The sequence below is a fragment of the Centroberyx gerrardi genome, chromosome 6 (genome assembly GCF_048128805.1).
Source record: "Centroberyx gerrardi isolate f3 chromosome 6, fCenGer3.hap1.cur.20231027, whole genome shotgun sequence".
NCBI classification, from domain to species: domain Eukaryota; kingdom Metazoa; phylum Chordata; class Actinopteri; order Beryciformes; family Berycidae; genus Centroberyx; species Centroberyx gerrardi.
Window position 1 is genome coordinate 28,719,860 of NC_136002.1, and position 18,654 is coordinate 28,738,513.

At 41.7% G+C, this 18,654-nt stretch overlaps 3 non-coding genes across 3 annotated transcripts; all 3 read left to right on the forward strand.

Moving 5' to 3' along the window:
• The first annotated feature begins 1,382 nt into the window (after positions 1–1,382).
• LOC139931307 (U2 spliceosomal RNA) lies at positions 1,383–1,573 on the forward strand. The gene has a single exon (XR_011785508.1). It is a non-coding gene; the product is annotated as a U2 spliceosomal RNA (small nuclear RNA).
• A 3,686-nt stretch (positions 1,574–5,259) lies between these two features.
• On the forward strand, positions 5,260–5,423 carry LOC139931306 (U1 spliceosomal RNA). The gene has a single exon (XR_011785507.1). It is a non-coding gene; the product is annotated as a U1 spliceosomal RNA (small nuclear RNA).
• Positions 5,424–17,861: 12,438 nt separating this feature from the next.
• LOC139931303 (U1 spliceosomal RNA) lies at positions 17,862–18,025 on the forward strand. The gene has a single exon (XR_011785505.2). It is a non-coding gene; the product is annotated as a U1 spliceosomal RNA (small nuclear RNA).
• The last annotated feature ends 629 nt before the right edge of the window (positions 18,026–18,654 follow it).

Below are 18,654 nucleotides of genomic sequence, written 5' to 3' on the forward strand. Positions count from 1 at the left end.
ACTTTTTAATGACAAGGCGCAACTCCCGAATGGAGTTTGAGGGTTTTTTGTTTTTGTTTTGTTTTTTTCCCTGCGACTAACTGCTAACCAATGAAAACTTGGTCGACTAAGACTCTTCTCATCGACTAACGTTTGGTCGACTATTAGGGGGCAGCCCTACAATGTTGTATGGAAGACTTGAGATTGGAAGGGAATGGAGTCTTGAAGGAATACTGATAAACTGTTGAAAGAAAAACACTGTTATTACTCTGAGTGAAAGCTTATGAATGCACGGTCCGATGGGGTCCGTGTTCCCCACATCCGATCACATCATTCCGCAGTCAAAGAATCCAGTGGGATTTGTTGATTTCTAGTCAAATCAACTGGTGACACCTTGTACCAAAAATACTTTATTTATAGTTAACTGCAGACAGTGAATCTGGTTTGACCTCCCCATTTGATTTGACAACGCTGAATGAGTTAGACAACACAGAAAGCCCCATGTTCCGTTTTCTATTACTATTGTCACACTTAACTATAGGTTCAACATATCAAATTAATATCAAATGAATAGTCTATTTAACTACTAGGTTTTCTGTTTTTTTGGAAGCCGTGAAGGTATGAATATTGTAGCGCATTGTGCCTGAGTAAAATAAACTGTAGTTGTCCTGGTTTACTTTTCCTCATGCAGGCTGTTTACATTGCATTGTATTACAGTGCCAATTCATCAGTATGTCTATTTATGGTTTACACATTTAATCTTTCAGTCATTTGATATGAAAATTAGTGAATGAATGCATTTGGGGGGAAAAAATAATCTAAAAATTGCAACTACTAGAAATGTGTGTGCCGGCACAGAAAATGTGCGCAGAACCGCTGTTATTCTGTGCCAGTTTACATGAGGAAATCGTGCAGCAGGTAAATCGCTGCAGTTAGCTTGACTCTCCACTAGATACCGCTAGAGCTCCATCTTGTTTATGTGAAGTCAGTTATTGGATCCAGGTTGGATTGTTTAAAAAAAACATAATTTTCTCCACCAGCAGCCCATTCTGTCCAGATACACAGTGCCGTTGCGTCTTTATCATTGAGATTAGTTACAGATACACTCATCTTTCCCCCTAACGTAGCTGTAGATGGGACTTCGAGTCCTCCGATATTTCTGTTTCCTATTGGACTAGAATGCACCACGTGACCAGGAAGAGCCGAGAAGACGCATTCGCGAGCTCGTCGTTTCTTTATAATAATAATTTTTCCTGCGATTATATGGCATGTTCCTCGTTTACCCGTCAGCGGACTTTGTTGGTAATTTGTTGACTGGTCTTAAAGTCATCATTTCGGTCCAAACCCGTCAGTCAGACTGATATCGCCGAGAACGACTCCTTTCCCTCTGTCAGATTAACGGTATCGCTTCTCGGCCTTTTGGCTAAGATCAAGTGTAGTATCTGTTCTTATCAGTTTAATATCTGATACGTCCCCTACCCGGGGACCATATATTAAATTGATTTTTGGAATAGGGAGATGGAATAGGGGCTTGCTCCGTCCACTCCACGCATCGACCTGGTATTGCAGTATCTCCAGGAACGGTGCACCCTCCTCTATTGTGAAAAGAAATTATGAATTACTTCTTGACAGGCATTTATGGAGAATGTCAGATACGGTGGTGGAAAGGGTTGAGGGCTGTGCTAGTGGTTTACAATTGTGTGCCAAATAAAGCAAGTCCTAGTATTCTGTTACATCACCACATATTGGTAGGAAAATAACAGGTGATTATAATAAAATAACGTGATTATAATAAACTAACAGATGATTGATCAAATGACGGCCACAGCCAGTGAGTATTGTGAAGTGCCGTGTTGGTAGGGAATGCATGTATCATCATGGGAATATTATGAATAGCATGTAGGTTTTTATGCCAGTCTACACCAGCTGATTTCCGCTAATTATCCTCTCTGGTTGAAGGTGTGTTAATGTAGTGTTTGGTTGGAACAAAAACCTGCAAACTTTTGAGTCACGACGCCACTTGACTGAAACCCACTTGATTATGTCACATAAAGTCAGTACTAATTCACCGTATATTACAGGGATGCAAACAACTTTTCGGCGAATGTCGCTTTTTTCACGTCAGTTTGGGTGACTTGTGTGAATCGTCCAGATCCGAACAGTTGTTTTTTTTTTTGTTTTTTTTTAGGGGGGGGGGGGGGGGGGGGGGTATGGGTGACGGACGAATCTCCTTAACGATTCCTACAGTGTATTTCTGTCACGCTAATATGAGTGAACTGCATTGAGCAAAAAATTCTACTCAACTGTCAGGACCTGTTGCGAGGACCTCACATTACGTCACTGGTTACGTGGTTGTTGCTGGACCGTGGCTGACACAGCGAGGGGGGTCTGGCTGCAGACCCAAGGAGGTTTTACTGTCAGGCCAATCTCTGCTGTCAGGCCAGCTCCACGCTCAGGTCTCTTCGTCAGTTATTTTGAACTCCCAGTTCCCTCTCAAGCTGAAGTTCCGTGAAACTCGCCACATTTCCAGGCTTGTCGCCGAAGCGCATTTTCTTTTCAAAATAAAAGCCCCGCGAGGCTGCCACAAAAAAAAAACGGTTGTGAGTGGTGAAATCTCCCTAACTAATGACTTAGCAAAAATGTTTAAGGGGACAACGTAGGCTATTTCATGACTGTCCTATGATTTGGGGATAGTGCTAACCGGGAGAGATGAAATATCAGAACAATAGAAGTTGCAGGAGATATCTCATCCTTCCCCTCCGTTTCTAGCTGATGTTTTCATTATTTCTTTTTTTTACTGCTTGTTTTCATTCATTCATGCATACACTTAATTATTCACACGTACAAAAAGAAAATGCAAAAACAGCCCATTAGACACATAATTTTACCCAGGGCCACCAAAAAAAAAACTATCTGTGCAGCGTAAAAGGTTTCAAATTTTATCCATATTATTATATAATTATCATCATCATTATTGCTGTTTGATTATGGTTGGTATAATTTGCCATCATCGTTAGCATAATGGAAGCAACTGACTGTGGAAAGACAAGAAAAAGAAAGCTGCTTTTTTAAAAAAAAAAAAGTATTCGTCTGGCTGTTGGTGATCTGATCTCACAGGGAGGGGAGTAATGGCTCAGAAAGAGACAAAGATGGCAGTCATGTTTGTACCGGTTGGGAAATGACTTACAGTGCCTTACAGTTTGTCTGTGATATAATTGAACTACATGTGGTTAACTACTCCCCAACACTGCAGTTATGTTACTTTTCTAATTCTGAAAAAAAACAAAAACTTAATTTACTACAAAACATCTGTCTGTCTCTTATTGATCTGAGTATATTAAATAGAATTTCCTATTTATTTAAGCATATAGCACAGGCCTTCGTCACATGGTTATATATTACGCTGTAGCATTTTTTTTTTTAGACTTCGGGTAGCTCTCTCTTTTTTCACCATACATGTGTTTGCATCCCTGATATTAGTATAAAAGCTTAAAATCACAACAGGAATACTGCAAGGAATTGTAATTCAGAAATATTCCATGAGCTTGAAATTGTAATCATTTGTCAATAATACTGTACCTCAGTTTCTGACAGCATCACCTAACCTAAAACTAGTGTTATTACTTTATTAAATTTGAGATTTTTGTACTTAACAAGTGGAGTAATGTGCACTCCTGGCAGTAATTGATATAATATATAGATGTACAAATATAATATATAAATATAATAAATCCAACAGCCTTTACAAGTGTTTTTGTCTGATAATTTTTATATTTGAGTATATTTTGAGGATGGTGGATAATGTATCCGTGCAAAATTTTCTCCAACATGTAACTTGATGTTTTGTCCTGGAAGGCCATCTGACACCTTTCCCTCTAACAATCAGTTTGTAGCTTCTTGCAGTTTTGTAACTGTTGCTGTCAATACAGCAGTTTTGATATTTTTTAATTAATTGTGCAGCCCTGTGCTAGATGGAAACAAATGCTGCAGGGCATCCCACTGTGCTTCTCTGATCTCAAGAACAACAACCGATGACTCCCATCTTATAGTTATATTTAAATTTTTAAAGAATTTACATCTCCTAATAATATTAAATATAGACTTCAAACCTGCCTGATCACCACAATATCATAACACACAAAACTTTTTTCTTTTCTCTCTGTAAAAACACTTTGGCGAAAACTTGTAAATTACTTTAGCTAGTAATTAAATTTTTTCCAAACAAACTAATTTTCGCACCCATGACTATACAGACATATTTGCTATTTGACCTTGTTGAAGTGTATTTTAAGTGTTGCACACAGTGTTGACAGTCACTGATTTACACTCCGAAGGAGTATGTGACAGTGATGTGGCATGTTGTATGCACACCACTAGTTATAACAACACAAAACAACAAAACAGTAAGCGGCTGTTGACTCAGTGAATTAAAGGAACGATGTGCGCTGTGTTCACTGTTCTTTTCTTTCCACATTTGAGAAACCTATATCAAACTTATATTCATTTCTGGTATGCTAAGCTTTGGGCTTGATTGAATTTGTTGTCGGGCTGCATTACACTGTGGTTGTTTTGACCCCTGCAAATTCCCCAAATGTGCAAATACTGACTATATAATTTCTGGTAGTGGGGGATGGCCTTATGCTCTTCCCTGAGATTTTATCAAAAGGAAGCCAAAACACACTGCAGAAGAGGGCAGATTATCATAAATGGTTATTAATAGGTTATTTATAACACACAGGGGTCTATAAAATACAAATATTTTGCTAATGGCAAGAATTTTACAAAAGAAACTGTTGTTGTACACCGTGGACAGTTACTTGTTTCTACTCCAAAGCAGTAGGTGGCAGTAACGCTACCCACCAGTAAAAAAACAGGAAGTGGATATTGAGTGGGACAAAAGAACCATGTGCTTTGTGTTTTTTTCTTTCTTTCCTTGTATGATAAATGCGGATCAAATAACCTCTCATTGCTGGTGTGCTTTAGCTTTGGTTTGACTGCATTTGCTGTTGGGCTGTTACTGTAGATACATTACAGATGTTTTTGCTGTAGGATTTCATGTGGCAATACAGCAATGCATGATGGGTATAAAACAATTAATGAAATGTATCTTTTTGTCAAGTGAAATTACAGTCCAATTATTACTACTTTAACAGCAACGGTACAAAATGGAAGTTTAGGTGATGTCACAGGCTCTGGATTTGGTGATTTATATATTGTCAGGACCGTCAGTCAGAGCGGTGTGTGTGTGAGTGACTCCCCTCTGTCTGATGTGTACAACTCATACTTACCTGGCAGGGGAGACACCATGATCATGAAGGTGGTTCACCCAGGGCGAGGCTCAGCCATTGCACTCCGGTTGTGCTGACCCCTGCGAATTCCTCAAATGTGGGAATCTCGACTGCATAATTTCTGGTAGTGGGGGACTGCGTTCGCGCTCTCCCCTGATCAATTGTTCAAAGATAAACTTTGTAAATAGGTCTTGAAGCAACGCTTTCCCCCCCCAATGACAGACTGGATTCATATTCAATCACATCATTTTCACAAATATTTTCAGTTGATTTGTAATACAGATTTGTGTGGGGAAACATTTGAAGAGTTTTGTTCCATAATAAGATATCCACCATTTAAAAAAAGAAAATAGATACCCACTCTCCCTTATAAACTAGTTTATAATTTGATGACAGAATCATTTTGTTTTTCAAATATTGCCTGATGAATTTCAGGTAGCAATTTTTTTCAAAATGGATGTATGGAACGTTTTGTAATGAAACCCTTCATTTGCTTTTTTTCCAGATTTTGTTGTACAAAAGAATCTGTGCTGCTGTGTGCAGTGTAGACCAGTGGTTCCCAAAATGAGGTCCAGGGACCCCCAGGGGTCTGAGGGGACACTGAGCAAAATGAAGAATTAAATTTCACTGTTATTTCATTCACTAGAAGAGTATTAGAGAGTGTATAGGAATGACTATTTTAGGCAGAGGCTTCATGCTCCCCACCTCCACTAGAGACAGAACAAAAAACTTCTCAGATGGGGTTTCCCAGGACAAAATCTTTATCAAATGGTGTTCTGTGGTCTGAAACATCTCTCCTAGGGGGGATCTTTGACATGAAAAGTTTTAGGTACGGAAGCCCTTTTGAGGACATGTATTCATACATTTTATTTACGTTTTCCCATGGTGAAGAGTTAATTTTCTTTGTTTTCTCACAATATCAAGTTATTGATGTCATTATCTCGAGATAACACATTTTGTTGTCCTGAGATAATGAGAAAATTATCTCGAGATCTCGGAGGGAAACGAGAATTTTCTCATTATGTCGGGATAACAAACATTGTTTTTTCAGGATAATGAGATACATTTTCTGCTTGGAGCTCACATTCTAAAGGAAAGCATATTATTCAAAACCCAAATATTGAAGTCGACCTAGCTGTTAGTGTTCAGAGCGTCTTCAGTCAGTCAGCAGGTCAAGTGTGATGCACCAGAGTTGGAAATGGCAAAGAACAATATAAATTAATTCATTATTTCGGGACAACAAAGTTTCATTTTATCAAGATAACGACATAATTACTGTATGCCCATTACTTTTTCTTGAGATAATGAGAAAATTATGTAGTTATCGCAGGAAAACAAAATGTATTATCTTGAGATAGCGACTCGATATCTTGAGAAAACAAATAAATTTAACTCGTTATCATTGGAAAAGGGCGCAAACATAATGTAAATGTCCTCAGTGGGATTCCGTAGTTTAGGGATTCTTGGTGTAGATCAGTGGTTCTCAACCCAGGGGTTGGGACCCCCAGGGGGGTCACGAGAGAATTTTGGGTGGTCACAAGATGATTTATGGAATAGGAAAAAAACAAATTTCTGCTATACAATGTTATTAGCTTGTATATTTTTCTGATTTCTGTCTTGCTTCTTACTTGTGAAATACTGAATAGTTTTCAGCCTCTCTCCCTCCTCTGATAATGACCTGAAAGGGAAAATCATTCTTTGGTTGAACTGTTCACCACTTTGCATGTGCAGCCTGTGATGGAAGGCTGAGTAGGCATGGCTTCATTTTAAGGGTCGCAAGCCAAAAAGGTTGAGAACCTCTGGTGTAGACATCAACTAGTTTACACTCCGAAGCAGTGGGTGGCAGTAGTGGGGGGTGGGCCGTACCGTAGTGCAATTGTCTTGAACGTAATTGGTCTAAAGTCTACAGCACCTAACTGAGCATGGCAGTGCGGGGAGTGGCTCAAACTGTGTTGTGAGCACCAGAATGTTATTAAAATAATCAGTATACAGATTTATAAATACAGTATATTCACCAAATATACGAAATATTGAGCACACTTACTCTTCATTTAGTGCCCTGATGAGGTGAATCCAGAAGAAAGCCATTATCCCTTACTGGTTTCTCTTATTATTCAATGTGTTTGTATATCATGTAAGAGACAAGAGACTGTTGACATCATCTGTATGTATTCCATATGTGTGATATTGGCCATTTCAGATTTAAATCAGCTATTTTCTGTGATAAGCCATTGAAGAATGCTGCTATAACAACACAATCTCAAGTATATTTGTATAAACAAATGCTACATAATTCATAACATTTATTCACATGTTACTGGACTGATTTTTTTCAATGAAATACAGCTTATCATCATCATACTATAAAGCAAGGAATCTCTGTCTGTCTGTGTGTCCTTCGCATATCTCGAAAACCGTTCGTCCAATCTACTTCACACTTGGCGGGTGTATTGCTGGGGACCCAAGGACATGCAGTGTCGGATTGGACACGTTCAATATTAATAAACTTTGAATAAACAAGCGAACAGCGCTCTGTGCAGCAGCGGAGCTCAAAGCAAGCGACTGGAAGCGCAGTGTTGAGTGTGAAGTTGTTTGGATGAGCAGTTCTCGATAGCAATACCGGAGGCCAAGCAATCGGCCCGTTCCGAACAGGCATGTTTTGAACGGGCACTGCACTAGTTTTATCAAAAGTATACTTGTGTGAGAATGCTTTGTCTTTTCCTAAATGCCATTTATTTACATTTGTCACTTCTGGCTTTATGAATTCCCTTATGACTATTGGGAGGCAGATTAAAAGTAGTTTAATATTTCTGAGGCTGATTAAAGCTACTTTAATGTTTCTATTGCTATATGTGCAAAATTATCTGATATCATTGTACTATAGGCACATGTCCTTACATGCAAGTAATCTGGCACTCTATATGTGTCCCTATTTTTTGATAAACAAATATACCCCCATTGTTGCATTCATTAATTGATATTCCAAAACTCACTGTTACTGTAGCACTGACCACTTTATTGAATAAAGTGCATGAAATGGGGAACACTTAGAAAAAAAACACAGCACTACAGTGTAGACAAAGTATCATTGAACATGATTAAGAATGAAATGTCATAAAAATGACTATTTACAATATGTACATGTAAATGAAAACTATTTACAATTTGTCCAATGAGATGCAATTATTTACAGATAAAAAATCTTTCCTCCAGATCACCTTATTGAATAAATTGCTGACAACACCACAGCACTACAGTTTAGACAATTTAAAAGGTATCATTGAACATGATTAAGAATGAAATGTAATAAAAATGAAGACTATTTATAATATGTACAATGCAACCATACCATATTTACAGATTTATTACAGCATATTTACAGCTCATTCCTCCAACTTGTCAACAACAGAGGTGAAGTGTTCGTAGCTGCCGTACACTCTGTTGCACAGACCTTTTGATGTGGACATCATTTTTACAGGGCAGAAAGTCTTTTTTTTTTTTGTATTTTTTATGTCCCTGGGTTGGTTGGCCACAGAGTGTACAGACAGGGAGATTTTGCATCCGCGACAGTTTCTACTTCTGAGGGGTGTTCCTTCACCTTGCGCTTGTATTGCGTAGCTCTCGCCCAGAATGAAGGACTGCCAGTACTGTTCGATGTGCTAATGGTCTGAGTAGCGGGCATTATGGGCAGAGTTGGAGGGACTGATGTAGGCGGACCAGCAATCCCAGGGGTTGCCTGCCTGGCAGGCATTATGGGCCGTGTGGAGGGGCCAGCAATCTCAGGGGTTGCTGTAGATGCAGAGAAGGAGGGCACAGGTCTGGTGATGGTAGTGTGACGACCCTCCCCGCCCTGTCTGCCTGTTACTTGGTTTGTGTGGCTTCTGTCTTTGCCGTCTGTGCAGGTACTGGAGGTGGGCGTGGCAGAGTGTCATCAGCAATACTGGCAACACCTGGGCCCTGTGTGCCAGTGCTCCTTCAAAAACCCTCTTGGAGCTCAGTTGCTGTGTGCTCTCCTCCCTGAGACACCCTTTGGTTTTTGGTTGCCGTTTGGCTTGTGTTTCTGCACCATACAACATTGCACCTACACTGCTGATCTTACTGATTACACACACACCACTGTTAGTTTAGGTTCTCCACTTATGTTATTCTTTTTTCAATAAATTGTTTGTTAATTGGCTTGGTTGTGTGCGTCTCCCTCTTTTGTCATGGCGATGCGGCCCGGTTTGTGACAAGTGGGGGCTCGTCTGATTTTTATTTGATTTGCTTGGGGCCGTTGTTTGGTGCCCTTCTGATGTAGGGTTTTATTTGGGTCTCTGCAATTGCATGGGTTTTTGGCTGAGGCATATGGTTCAGCACACCCTGTGTTTGGGAGATGCATTTTGGAGAGGAAAATTGATTTGGTTGTTTGGTTCGGTTTGGTTGTTGTTTCAGTCAGGGGAGTTTGGTCCTGCAGTCAGCATGTGTTGACACAAGTAGGCAGGTGTGAGCTATCAGCAGTGATTGCGTGGTCCTCTAGTGTGGTAAGTTTTGGCTTTTGTGGAGTTTCCCTGGATAGGCATAGCAACGTGGTCCGTTTGGGCTCGTTGGTTTGTTTTTTTAGTTTGTTATTTTTTGTGTGGTGTGCGGTCAGAGCAGTTGTCTCGGGGACACATCCAGAGCTGTCAGGTGAGTAACCAGCTTGTTGGGGGCCTAACCGGGCTACTGGTTTGAGTGTTTAAATAGCCCACCGCTAATCTGCATGAAGACTAGGGACAGTGAGTTAGATTAGTTTGGGATAGGCAGTCTAGGTAGAGGGGGACTTCCACATTAGTTTGGGGGACACTGTCATTGTCTCTTTTGTGCACTAGATGACCTTGGCAACACTGTCTGTTGGTTCTGTTGTGTTTTTTTTCCTTTCTGCAGGCTTGTCCTCTGTCAGGCCAATCTCCGCCAGCACAGAGCAGAACATTTCCAACTTTTGAAAGCCAGGAAGAGGGTTTGAACTGCAGGCATCCTCCTGTTAAAAAATTGCCATACGAATGCAGTAAGTTAAAATGTGTACATTGTCCAGCAACCAGTGCATTGTATTTAATTCTAGCAGACACACAGTTACTCACAAAGGCCAGAGGGTGAACAGTGGAGGTTTCGACGCTGGTGAGCGTAATGTGGGGCAGGATGACATCCAGCACATCGTCATGTGCCTCCACGTCGCTCTGGTACGCCTCGTCTGCCTCTGGATCGGGCTGCCCAGGCTGAACCACCTCCTCCTCTGGTCCATCGTTGACAATGTCCTGAAGAGAGAAGGGTCCAGATTCACCCATGCTCTGGCTGAACAGGTACTCCAACCCGAGCAGCTCGTTGGAAGGGACATCAGCAGGGGCCCGGAAATTCTCCTCCACAGTCTCTCCGAACAGCTGCCGACAGCGGGTGTTGAGGCGGTCAATCAGCGGCGCCAAGTAGGTCCTGTGGTGGCGTCCTTTGCTACCAAATACGGCATCCGAACTCCTGTCTGAGTTCCACCGTGCAATGCCACTTATCAGGTAAACCTGATGGGGCCGTGCTGCACAGTGGGGACCTGAGTAGCTTTAATGTCCCAGAGGGGCAATTTGGCTTGCAAACAGCAGTAGAAATGGTATCCATACAATATATACATACAATATAGACATACATATACACATGAACACAAGTACACAGCGCCAACATAACTGTTGTCGTTGTCACTTGTCACCAGAACCATCAGAAGAGGCAGCAAGAATGAAAGAAATATGGGGGGCACCGTATCACATCCACAGATAGTCACAGTCCCAATTTGTTTAAAAAACCGATAGCTGATGGAATAAAAGACCTCATATATCTGTTAGTGTCACCTCTAGGGTGGTAAAACCTCCGCCTTGAGGGGAGCAAATTAAACTCACTGTGTAAAGGGTGCTGGGAGTCCAATAAGATGACCTGAGCTTTCTGTGTGACTCTGACTTGGTACAGGTGGCAAAGATCATTTAAATTTACACCAGTAACTTTACGGCACACATTCACAATTTTTCCCAGCAAGTTTTTGTTGAACATCACAATAAAAGGTATTAGAATAATGACAGGGTCACATGTTTAATTTGTTACAAGTATACAGACTACACTTGTGTACCTGGAATCATGTGCGGCAGAGCTTTGTGGAATCCTTCCAGGCTGTTGCTTCCACGCAGGCATTTGTAGTGGCACGTCCACATTGTTGATGGTTGTGGTACACGCCACCCTATACATGTTCATGTCTGGTGGATCCTGGATGCACTCCAGGGGTCGCTGCTGGCCTGCCCACATCTCATCAATGGCCTCTGTAAATACACATACATACATACATACATACATACAGTGTGTTATGTTCACTTTGTATGCTACACTATCCGTATCGATGTTGTAGTAACTTTTTTGTATGAGGTCTTTTATACCAGGTGTTTTGAAGAGGCTCACTCCACTCTCGTCCAGCCCAGCGGGACGTTTCAGCTCCTCAATGGTCAGGTGGATGAGCCGGAATGTTTCCTGAGCCCCGAGTGTGACCCTCCGCACATGGTGTCAGGGATCGGGGTGGACCCAAGCGCAGAACAGGCTTTTACTGGTAGTCTTGAGCAGGCAAGAACACAGGATGTCTCAGCAGGCAAAAACACAGAACAGAGGTCAAGACCAGACTAGAGTAAAGACTAACAAAGACAAGGCAAAGACAAATGAACCAGCAAACAAAGGAGGGTAGCTGAGACATAAATACTGAAGTAACAAATTAACTAGACGAGGGACAGCTGGTGAGTGGGGTGAAACAGGGAGAACTGAAAGGCTGGGGAAAACACTAAAAGCAGGGCAGGGCTAACGAGGCTTGATGCAGGGCAGGTGTGGAGCACAGAAGGGAGGAAAGTTCGAGGGCATCTGGTGGACAGGTGGAGAATGGCATCTGACACAGATGCCAGACTGTGACACATGGTGTTTGAGCTGCTCCCTGGAAATGTAGTGGCGGACAACATCCTCATCTGAGACAGACTTCAGCGTTGCTGGGTCCTTGGCTCTGACGGCCTTGATGAGCAGCTCCAGGTCTGTGCGGTTGTAGGCCAGCACTGCCCCAGCTAAAGCAGACTTGAACACAGCGTACTTGGAGTGAGACTCTGTGCGTATGGCTGCGTCAAACCGGTGGATCCAGTGGAAGATGTCCAGACACACAACCATCCCATTGTCCACCCAAGGCTGGAACAAAGTCTCCAACACTGTTGGGCCCTGCGCATGGCAACACCCACGGTCCACGTATAAGATTTTGGGGACAGGTTGATTGGCCAGCCGGAACCTTTCCATGACTCCACGGCACATCGGTTCCAGCTTCTTAGCGGACTCCTCACAGGTCAGCACAAATGAAACTATTTGGGAGTGCTCGTTTCCAATGCTGGTGAACCACTCAGCTGAGCCTTGACCCTCCCCAGACAGCTTCTTCACCACCTAAAAAATATGTCAAGTTTGCATAATATGATAACCTCTGTTAGATCTCTTAATCATTTTACAACAGTGTGAAAATTTGTTCAATTTAAAACTGAATAAAAACAAAACAATACTGTAATATGTTTTGCATCATACAGTATGGCATTGTTTTGATTTACATACTTTCTTGGTGGAATCCATTTTCAGCACAGTGCCAAAAGTGGAGAGGATGCCTCTGCCAGCAGGAAGGCATGGCGCAAGAGCCGCGCGGAGGGAAGCTCTCTTGGAGGAGGTGGAGCCTGGAATGTGTGTCTAAATGCAGAGACAATCCCTCCGGGTTCCGCTACAGTCATGAGGAGTGTGGTGTACAGGTCCTTACGTTGAAGGTACTCCTCAACATGATTCTCCTGTATCTGCCGCCACACCTTGAGCATAGTGTTCCCTTCGGTCCGGTCCCTCAGAAGGCGCACAACATTCCTATCCACACCACGCCTGTAAGTAGAGTCACAATCAATATGTTGAGGTTGATTTGAGTGACTACTTTCAAGTTTGCACACATTATGTTCAGTATACTCACTTGCTGGTGAGGATGGCAGGAAACATAGCTTGATGAGCCTCGCTAAGTTGTGATAAAATAGCGGGATCCCACGCAAGCCACCGACCCATTGTGCCGCCACCTCCGCTCCTGGCTGCCTTGAGGCACTGTCCACAGCACAGGACCTCCGTCAGCATGGCATACCAACTGGATACATCACAGATGTGACGTACCTGTGGGGAAAAAATCAAATCAAATAAAGGCCAATAGCAGCATATGATGTTTACATACATAGTAATAAATATTCAACTGTAATGTAATAACTCTAACACAGGTGAAGTGAGTTATACCCGGTGGTGGTAGCCAGACTTGTAGAGGTGCACATTCCGTCCTGTACCCACACACTCATCACCTCGAGGACACTTCAGGGAGTACCTCCACACTCCAACAACGGGCCACACAAAGACGCGGCTCCGAAAAAAGAGCTGTGGAGTTGGCAGAGCACCCCCGACATAGCCGGGAGGTTCTGGTGGGTAAAACCACATGCGGTCTGATTTCATCACCCGTCGTCTCTTGAACAGACCAGTGTTGTCCTTGTAGATTTGAACGGGGGTGAACAGCCCTCTTTCTGTGTCCTCTTCGAGCCAGGAAATGTCGGCAGATGGGATGCCATTGGGGTTTTCCCACGGACACACCCAACCCTCTAGCTCCACACATAACACATACAAAACATTTGGTTATTATTGTGTACAAAGTAATGTTAAAACATAAAACCAATTTAAAAAACATGTAAAACAAATTGTTCTCATTTACATTGTTTGCATATAATGTGAATATCACTTACAGGGGAGTCGCTCAGAGGTGATTCCATCGGATAATCATGGCCCTTGGTTGTGGACAGGGACTCTGTGGGCTGGCTAGTGGACACATGCTGCTTGAGCCGGACAACGGTGCTTGGGCTGGACAGCGGCCTCGGGCTGTTTTGGCCGGACAGCGGCCTCAGGCTGCTTGGGCCGGACAGTACACTCAGGCTGCTTGGTCCTGTCTGTGGGCCGGGAACCCTGGGACTGACTGCTAGTCTCGCCCATAAATGGGGACTCGTGGGACTTGAGCGAGTCTAAGAATTTACCAAACAAAGTAGTTTTGTATTATGAATTTTTTTTTTTTAAACGGTTTGATGTCTATTAACTCTGTATTTCACTTACCTTCCACAGCCTGGCTTGCAGCTAACAGTTCAGTTCAGTGTAATCACCTGGCCATGATGATGTAGCAAGTTTGGGCAAACAGTCTTCTCAGTCAGAGCCACCCATTACTGGAATAGTCTTCCTATTGAATTAAGAGAGAGCACTAATTACCTAACCTTTAAACATAAACTTAAGAGATGGCTTAAAGCAAACCAAACTTGCAATCATGAGTAATCATACTACCTCATCTCTGGCACTGCCTTTACATAGTCTTTTTTTAGTTTTTACATATATCTGTTACTATTGTATTGTATTGTATTATATTGTGTCGTACTGTAGTGCTTGCTGAAGCATCGTATTGATAACATTAGGCCACTAATTTGTAATAACCTGCCCAGGGACAACAGATGAAAATTAGCTCATTAGCTAACTCTGGCACATTTACATTGATGTGGAAACTGAAATGTTGATTAATGTGCACTGTCCCTGGTAAATAAATAAATAAATGAAGGATCACACTTGGAGGTGCTTGCCTGTGGTTCCTGGACAAAAAATGTAATGTAACTATCTAGATTTTATGACGTACCAGTTTTTAATTACCAAAAGCAAACAAACACTTTTAGCCGAAGTGCTTAAAATATCAGTAATTTGAACAATTTTCATTTACTATGTTATTCTGCTCTTCCTGTTTCATATCAAATAAATAATCAAATCAATATTTACTTGATCCTTGTCATGAATATATTTCCTGAACCTCTTCGTCTGCACGCTTGTGATGTGGGTCACTGGTGTGTCCAACCACCTCCTCACAGAACTGTTTGCCTTCTTTATTATCTCCCTCTGCTCATCACTGAATTGCTCTGGCCTGTCCTTTTGGGTGTGGTACTGGCTGTAGAGTTCCCACATCTCCTGAAAGGTGTGATCCTCAAACCCTCTCTGACCGTAGATACACCTGTCGATGTTGGCTTCAAGGAGACTGGAGACTTGTGGGAAGCTCTCTGCATATTCTGTGAGGTAGTCTTTCACCCACTGGTTCACAAGCTCTCCCTTTCTATGTGGGTTTGTCACCTCTGATCTGTGCTTGTCAAGCATGCTGGAATCATGTACATCAACTTAGTACTGTCATCATTAATATCACTGCAATTGTGATAATGAGTAAAGAAATTTTGCAAAGATAGAATAATAAACACCGATAATAGCCATAGTTTTGTACAAACAGATATACAGGTAATTTATTTTAAGCATGCCATCAAAATGGTATTTAAAATGCATAGCCTACAATGGTATTAAATATAATATGCTTACTACTTCATGTAGCCCACATCGTTTGCCACAAGCCAGTGGAATGGTGCATTCTCATACTGGCCTAATGGCACCACCAGTTTTCCCAGGCACAGCTGACGCGACGGCACGGGGATACCCTCTGCTCGAAGGAGCTTCTCTGCGTGGGCCAGGGCAGTGGCCTGGTTGAGCAGCTCCTGTGGAGGTTTGGGGAAGACCATCCTTTTATCCCGATAGTAACGGGCCTCTTTGGTCGCCATCAGTACGGCCTGTTGATGATTTGCAGGGGCATCTGGCTTGACGACGCGGATTACTGGGGTCGCCATCTTCAGTTGTAGCTACTGAAATACACTTAGATACAGTAACGCCACAATAACAGCAGCAACAACAACGAGAACAATATTATTATTATTATATTATAATATATTAATTACTAATATAACAATGAATGTTAGTGTACAACAGGTCATTGATACACTTTTAGCACACAGCGAGGAAGAGGAGGAAGTGTCAGAGCAGGGTGACAACTGCTAAACCCTGATTACAGCTCCTCAGATGAAGATGAAGAGAACTCTGAGGGAGAGTTCTCATAACTCCTTGGCCTACAAGACTGACTCTTTCCCATGCATCTGACATTTTATCCACTTTTCAACTTTTCTTCCCTTTGGCTAAGTTTTAGGTTTTTGCTTATGGCAAAACTCCAAGAGTGTGCATGCCATCTTTACACTCAAAATCAATTGAAATCTTTTGCCCCAAAAGTTGCCAGTAAAACATCAGGAATATGGAACTCTTATTATGGATTATGGAATATCAACTTTATATTATATAATATAAATATATTATTATATATTGAGTTATTTAGGCTATGTCATTATCTTGAGATAATATATTTTGTTTTCCTGAGATAATGAGAAAATTGTCTTGAGATCTCTGAGGGAAACAAGAATTTTGTCATTATCTCGGGATAACAAACATTGTTTTTTTTTTCAGGGTAATGACATAATTTTCTGCTTGGAACTTGCATTCTAAAGGAAAGCATATTATTCAAAACCCAAATGTTGAAGTTGACTTACCTGTTAGTGTTCAGGGCGTCTTCAGTCAGTCAGCAGGTCAAGTGTGATGCACTGGAGTTGGAAATCTCGAAGAATAATATAACTTAATTCATTATCTCGGGAAAACAAAATTAAGTTTTACAGAGAAAACAACGTAATTACTCTTGAGATAGTGACTCGATATCTTGAGAAAACGAAGAAATGTAACTCGTTATCACTGGAAAAGGACGCAAACATAATGTAAATGTCTTCAGTGGGATTCCGTAGTTTAGGGATTCTTGGTGTAGATCAGTGGTTCTCAACCGAGGGGTCGGGACCCCCAGGGGGTCGCGAGAGAATTTTGGGTGGTCACAAGATGATTTATGGAATAGGAAAAAAACACATTTCTGCTATACAACAGTTATTAACAGTTATTGCTTCTTACTTGTGAAATACTGAATAGTTTTCAGCCACTCGGCCTCTTCTGATAATCAGATGAAACGACCTGAAAAGGGAAAATCATTCTTTGGTTGAACTGTTCACCACTTTGCATGTGCAGCCTGTGACAGAAGGCTGAGTAGGCATGGCTTCATTTTAAGGGTTGCAAGCCAAAAAGGTTGAGAACCTCTGGTGTAGATATCAACTAGTTTACACTCCGGAGCAGTAGGTGGCAGTAGTGGGGGATGTTAGATGCCACCACCAGTGGAAAAACAAGAATATGCTTTTGAGCGGGACAAAAGGACCGTGTGCTCTGTGTACACTGTTTTTCTTCTTTCTCCATTTTATGTGGATCAAACAACCTCTCATTTCTGGCATGCTTTAGTTTGAACTTGTTTGAATTTTATGTTTGGCTGTTACTCATTTTTCAGAGTTAGTGTAGATGAAATATGTTAAAGTTGTTTTGGGTTTTGTATGACCATGCAGCATTGCATCATGGGAAAATAATATAAACGCAATGTAACCTCAACAGAAATAGCATGCTTTTTGTGATCCTTTCAACAGCAGGGGAACAAAATGAGGTTGAGCAAATGTCATAGACTCTGGATTACTACTGGATTTGTTTTTAATGCATTATCAGCACCATCATCCAGAGCGGTGTGTGTGTGAGTGACTCCCCTCTGTCTGATGTGTACAACTCATACTTACCTGGCAGGGGAGACACCATGATCATGAAGGTGGTTCACCCAGGGTGAGGCTCAGCCATTGCACTCCGGTTGTGCTGACCCCTGCGAATTCCCCAAATGTGGGAATCTCGACTGCATAATTTCTGGTAGTGGGGGACTGCGTTCGCGCTCTCCCCTGATCAGCTGTTCAAAGAAAACAAATCAGAACACTTCTTCTTAAGTATTTGGACACATATCCACAGTGCATACATGCCTGTATTTCAATATATTTGTAACTTGATATTATTATATTTCAACTGCTTAATAGTACAGACTGTTATTGACTGAGTAACAATATTATATTATATTTAAAGAGATGCCATTTGCATGTGCATCTGTGTTTACTGTTCTTTTCTCTCCACATTTGAGAAACATACAGTATATCCACCATTTATTGATTGCTGGTAGCTTTACTCTGGGTTTGTTTAAATTTGTTGTTCAGCTGCATTGCACTGGTTGTGCCGACTACTGCAAAGTCCCTGAAGATACAAATCTCAACTTCATCATTTCTGGTAGTGGGGGAATGCCTTGGCACTCTGACATGTTATCAAGAAGCTAAAACACTGCAGCAGTGAGCACATTACCTTTTTTTTTTAAACAACAAAATCAGCTGGAAGGAGGTAATATGTATAAGGGATTTCAAACCGTGTGCCATGGAGGGCTGAGAGGAATTTGTCGTTCCAACCAAGACTACAAGTGAATCCACCGATAAGCACAGCTTCAACCAGAGGAAGAACTAATCATTGAATGAAATGAGACTTTTATATC